Raw genomic sequence first — 6557 nt, 5'->3', positions numbered from 1 at the left:
TTCATGAACTACATTTCCTTACACACTCCCTGGACTAATTACCATTCATCATTGCACCCAGCTGTCTTGTGTTTGTTCATTAGTGTTTGTCTATTTAATCTCAGTTGTGTCTGTCCTTGGTTGTGGTTCGTTGTATTTTGTTACGTGCACTTTTGTTTCTCTGGCTTTTGTTTCATGGACTGGATATTCTGGATTTTGACCCCTGCCTGTCTTTGGATATATGTTTCTGGATTCCCCAATAAATACTTATGCTGCAACTGGATCACAACATCTTGTTCTTGTGTGCCCGTGACAGAACGAACCACCACTTTTGATCCAGCAGCATGGATTTCCGGATCCCTTTCCAGACCCGCACTAAGGAACGGATGGCTCAAATTCGGACATTGAGAGCCCTACGGCAAGAAGGATGGGAGGTAGGGTGCTTTGCTAAGGTCTTTTGGGTGATGGCGGTGGGGCTGGATTACAATGACGCGGCTTTGAAAGACTTATTTAATAGTTGCCTTGACGAGCCGTTGTCTCATTGTGAGATGGAAGGGCTACGGAGCTTAGACTTTTGGAAGTTTGCCGCTTATCTCCGCCATCGGATAGAGTGGGCCTCACCTAGACACTCAGCCAGTGAATCCGCTTCAGAGCCCGTTCCAGTCAGTAAGTCCGTTCCAGCTCGTGAGTCCGTTCTTGAGATCACTGAGGAGATGGGCGCTGAATCTTCGCTTCCCACACGGAAGAAAAGGAGGCGGAGGAGGAATGCTCCAGCTAGTGAGTCCACTACAGAGCCCGCTCCAGCCAGTGAGCCCACTACAGAGCCCGCTCCAGCCAGTGAGTCCACTACAGAGCCCGCTCCAGTCGGTGAGTCCACTTCAGAGCCCGCTCCAGTCGGTGAATCCACTCCAGAGCCCGCTCCAGTCGGTGAATCCACTCCAGAGCCCGCTCCAGTCGGTGAATCCACTCCAGAGCCCGCTCCAGTCGGTGAATCCACTCCAGAGCCCGCTCCAGTCGGTGAATCCACTCCAGAGCCCGCTCCAGTCGGTGAATCCACTCCAGAGCCCGCTCCAGTCGGTGAATCCACTCCAGAGCCCGCTCCAGTCGGTGAATCCACTCCAGAGCCCGCTCCAGTCGGTGAATCCACTCCAGAGCCCGCTCCAGTCAGTGAATCCACTCCAGAGCCCGCTCCAGTCAGTGAGTCCGCTCCAGTCAGTGAGTCCGCTCCAGTCAGTGAGTCCGCTCCAGTCAGTGAGTCCTCTCCAGTCAGTGAGTCCACTACAGAGCCCGCTCCAGTCAGTGAGTCCACTCCAGAGCCCGCTCCAGTCAGTGAGTCCGCTCCAGTCAGTGAGTCCTCTCCAGTCAGTGAGTCCACTACAGAGCCCGCTCCAGTCAGTGAGTCCGCTCCAGTCAGTGAGTCCTCTCCAGTCAGTGAGTCCACTACAGAGCCCGCTCCAGTCAGTGAGTCCACTCCAGAGCCCGTTCCAGTCAGTGAGTCCACTCCAGAGCCCGTTCCAGTCAGTGAGTCCACTTCAGAGCCCGTTCCAGTCAGTGAGTCCACTTCAGAGCCCGTTCCAGTCAGTGAGTCCACTTCAGAGCCCGCTCCAGTCAGTGAGTCCACTTCAGAGCCCGCTCCAGTCGGTGAGTCCACTTCAGAGCCCGCTCCAGCCAGTGAGTCCACTCCAGAGCCCGTTCCTGCCAGTGGGTCTACTACAGAGCCCGCTCCAGCCAGTGAGTCCATTTTGGGTGAGCCACCGCCTCACCCTCATAAGCAGAGGAGGAGGAGAAGGGCTTCCTCCATCCTACAAGGCCTGGAGGCCACTCTAGAGGTTGTTCGTTGGTTCTCCAAGCGCCTTGCCCTGCCGGCGCCACCGAAGCGCCTTGCCCTGCCGGCGCCACCGAAGCGCCTTGCCCTGCCGGCGCCACCGAAGCGCCTCGCCCTGCCGGCGCCAACGAAGCACCTCGCCCTGCCGCCTCCGCCGGAGCAGCCCCAGTCTGAGCACGCTGCCGTCCCAGAGCTGCCCCAGTCTGAGCACGCTGCCGTCCCAGAGCAGCCCCAGTCTGAGCACGCTGCCGTCCCAGAGCAGCCCCAGTCTGAGCACGCTGCCGTCCCAGAGCAGCCCCAGTCTGAGCACGCTGCCGTCCCAGAGCAGCCCCAGTCTGAGCACGCTGCCGTCCCAGAGCAGCCCCAGTCTGAGCACGCTGCCGTCCCAGAGCAGCCCCAGTCTGAGCACGCTGCCGTCCCAGAGCAGCTCCAGTCTGAGCACGTTGCCGTCCCTGAGCAGTTCCAGTCTGAACCCGCTGCCGTCCCTGATACGGCCACGAAGCACCCTTGGCCAGCCCTGTCGCCATCATCCAAGCCTTCTGCCCTGCTGCCGCCGTCCAAGCCTTCTGCCCTGCCGCCACCACCCAGATCTTCTGTCCTGCCGCCATCATCCAAGCCTTCTGCCCTGCCGCCGCCGCCCAGGCTTTCTGCCCTGCCACCACTGCCCAGGCCGTCTGAACAGTTGGAACCAGCCTGGTCAGTTCCTCCGGCACCACCCTGGCAATCAGCCAGGATTCCAGACCCGCTGGAACCAGCCTGGTCAGTTCCTCCAGCGCCGCCCTGGCACTCAGCCAGGACTCCAGAACCACTGGAACCAGCCTGGTCAGTTCCTCCAGCACCGCCCTGGCTATCAGTTGGGCACCCTGGATCTGGCCCACCATCCCTCCCCCTGATCCTCCTCCTGTCCACCTCCCTCCTGAGTTTTTTGTGTTTTTGTTTTTTGTCTGGTGGAGCGTCTGGTAGCCGCTCCTTTGAGGGGGGGTAATGTCACGATCACCTGTGAGAGTGCCCTTCAGCCTCTAGAGGGCACTCCTTCCCGGACTCACTGTTTCACTCATTTCATGAACTACATTTCCTTACACACTCCCTGGACTAATTACCATTCATCATTGCACCCAGCTGTCTTGTGTTTGTTCATTAGTGTTTGTCTATTTAATCTCAGTTGTGTCTGTCCTTGGTTGTGGTTCGTTGTATTTTGTTACGTGCACTTTTGTTTCTCTGGCTTTTGTTTCATGGACTGGATATTCTGGATTTTGACCCCTGCCTGTCTTTGGATATATGTTTCTGGATTCCCCAATAAATACTTATGCTGCAACTGGATCACAACATCTTGTTCTTGTGTGCCCGTGACAATTTCCTCTCTCAAGATCCATTAATGTACTAAAAACATATTTAAATCAGTTCATGTGAGTACAGTGGTTCAATATTAATACTATAAAGTCACGAGAATATTTTTGCCAAAAAAACAAAATAACGACTTATTTAGTGATGGCCGATTTCAAAACACTGCTTCAGGAAGCTTCGGAGCACAAATGAATCAGTGTGTCGAATTTCAGCAGTTTGACACGTGACCTGAATCATGATTCGACACACTGATTCATTTGTGCTCCGATGCTCCAAAAATATTCTCATGGCTTTATAGTATTAATATTGAACCACTGTACTCACATGAACTGATTTAAATATGTTTTTAGTACATTAATGGATCTTGAGAGAGGAAATGTCAGTGCTGTGAATGCATTGGATTTCATCAAAAATATCTTAATTTGTGTTCTGAAGATGAACGAAGGTCTTACGGGTGTGGAACGACATGAGGGTGAGTAATTAATGACATTATTTTCATTTTTGGGTGAACTAACCCTTTAAAGGCAGATTGTGAATCAGAAGCAGAGACTCTTTCTGTCGTCTTCGTGTTTTAAAAGCTGAGCGAATCGCAGGAAACCCTTCAGTGACGCGGGAGAGGAACCATGGGAAATGTGTCATAATGCCAGACCGATCCACGCTTCATTTTAAAACATTCTGCATTTTTTTCCATGAAGCCTTGTGCTTTTGAAACGAAACTGAAGTGCTCTCAATTACAATGTGAAAAGGCAACCTTTCTCTGAATGACACATTAGGTTCCCTAAAGCGTGTGCCGTACGGAGCTCCCATTAGCAGAACTGATGCGTTTTTCCATCAACATCATAATGACAATAATACGCTGCTGCTTGTTACACAGAATGGAGCATCACCTTCATCTGGATGTCCCTTTGAAATGCTATTAATGGAGAATTCCTCATTGTCGCCACTTCAAAGGATAAACGCGTCCTCAGCTCGTCAAATTTCAACTCTTTTTTCCATCCCTAAAACAATAGGGTTTTCAGCCAAGAGCTCTTTACCGCTCGGGCCGCATCGAGCCGGACAAAACCAGACGCCGGCGAGCGTAGGCGACTCCACACTGGAGCAATTAGCCGCCGGGCAATTAATGCAACTTAAATGAGTCCCATTTAGACTCGGCATTAGCGGGCCATATTCTGCTCTCTGCAAAACACAAACACTGTAAGACAAAAAGAGACAAATAATGCCAAAACCCATTTGTGTGTTTTATCAGGTGCACTTTAAGATAAAAACGACAGTGAGTGAATTTGTAATTCTATCAGTTTTTCTCTTCAGCAGTGGGGAAAATACTATTTTTATTCCATATTTCAATTTATTATTATTATTATTATTATTATTATTATTATAAATAGACTCTTTTCACATTTCCAGGTTTCTCAGAAGCGGAAGTTGTCATAACCGAGTAAGATTCTATGGCGGTGAATGAGAGAATACATTATATTTTTTGTGTTCCCATGTTCTCAAATAGCAAAAGAAAAACTCAACAACAGTGTTTTCACAACTTTCAAAAAGACTAAAAAAAATACAGAGTGATTGATAACGGCAGTCGGAAGAGAGAAATATGTCATTTTTACTTGAACACCCTCGGCAGCGTAACTTTTTTTGTAATTTGATGGAAAGGTAATACAATACTAAGTATAGTGTTATAAATGTACATACATTAAAAAAAATATTGAATATAAAAAAAACTTTGCAAGATTTACGATGCTGATGACCGTTAAAGCGTCATCACAGTATGCATCGACATCACTTTCCCACCGGAACACGCAAAAGAGCTGCTACAATATGTAATAATTCTGTCCGCTAGAGGTCGCTAGAGGTCTATTCAAAACAAAGGTGTAGCTTGATGACACCAAGTTTGAGAGCTGAATCTTGGGACATGTGGTCTCCACCTCAACAGGATTGGACTCGGGAAGAAATCATGTTCATGGATGCGATTATTAACGTTACTGTAGTGTGAAGCAGAGCAGGAGCGAGTGTTGTGGAGCTGAACGAGGAGCTGGAGCGATTGATCAACACACGCCTCACGAGCAGCGGGACTTTTATTATGACACAGTCGCCGGCGCCGCTTCCGCTTTTCCGGTCATGAGTATGAGGTAACGCAGCTCTGTTTATCATATTAGATACATTTGAGAGTGTTGAAAATGATGTTATAACGTTACTCTGTGCGTTCGCTCGGCGGACTGCTGTGAGACACTGTTACACACTGCAGTAAGATAGATCGATTTTACAATATCATATTAAATGCTGGATGGCTTGTGTTGATAAATGGCATGCAATTAATTTTAAAACGTATTGAATGATGGAGAAAATGCTGTATTACTGTTACTAAAAATAAAGCTGCATCTGATTATGCTATGTTAGCTATTTGACAAAATAGTGTTTTTCTCTGAGGCATGATAAAGCATCGCAAAACATCAAGAAAATTAGATTTAAACAATAAGACTAAACGTGTTGAGCTATATTACAATAATTCGTTTTCTGCCTATAAATATATCAAAACAGTTGTCTATTAAAGCATGTAATTATTAAAGGTGTTTTCATGGTTTCTACAAAATAAACCATAAACCGAGGGTAACGCGGGAATGACGCCATTGACAGGCGACTCCTCACATCCCGGAGCCTTGGATAAAATTGCAATTTTCTCACGATTTACAAATAGTTGCAAACATTTGGGATATTTTAAGTACTCAAGTGAACAAAATATATAACACTGACCTAGTGGTTTTTGGATATTTTACTGCAAAAATATTACATATTGCACCTTTAATAGGGATTTAAACTGCGAAAATGTGAGTAATACAAACGTTTCTCAGTTTAAACTAAAGGTTGGACTCGATATAGTGATCCAAAGATCCAAAGATATTGACCTGCAGCCGGGAATCATGTTTCCATTCCTACATTTATATGTGCCGATTTCGACGCCGGGTGTAAATCCGGGTTATCACTTGTATCAATGTTATATCGTCATATCGTCCAGGCCTATAGTTTTGTCAGTGTTTATTGAAAACATCCAGTTGTGTAGAATATAAGGTTGTAAATAATTGATGAGTTGTCAATAGCCTACAATATAAAACAATACAATATATAGGGTATGATTTTGCCTCAAAATTCAACATATTGACACAAATGATAACTGCAAATCCATGGAGTCCAGCTGTTTCTGTGATTAAGCGATTAATTAGCTTCTCTTTTCTGTAGCTTTCGGCAGTGTGTGAAAATATACCTCAGATTTCTTGTCAAATCTATTTGTACAGTCAATCACAAAGCTCTTTCCCCTTTTAGATTAGTATTTTCTGTGTTTTTCGCGGCATTCACGCTGAAATCATCATTTACTCATTTCAAACCTGTGTGATATATGAAATATATATTAGAA

Source organism: Megalobrama amblycephala, linkage group LG6 (genome assembly GCF_018812025.1).
Source record: "Megalobrama amblycephala isolate DHTTF-2021 linkage group LG6, ASM1881202v1, whole genome shotgun sequence".
NCBI classification, from domain to species: Eukaryota; Metazoa; Chordata; class Actinopteri; order Cypriniformes; family Xenocyprididae; genus Megalobrama; species Megalobrama amblycephala.
Note: the sequence above shows the minus strand (reverse complement) of the source record.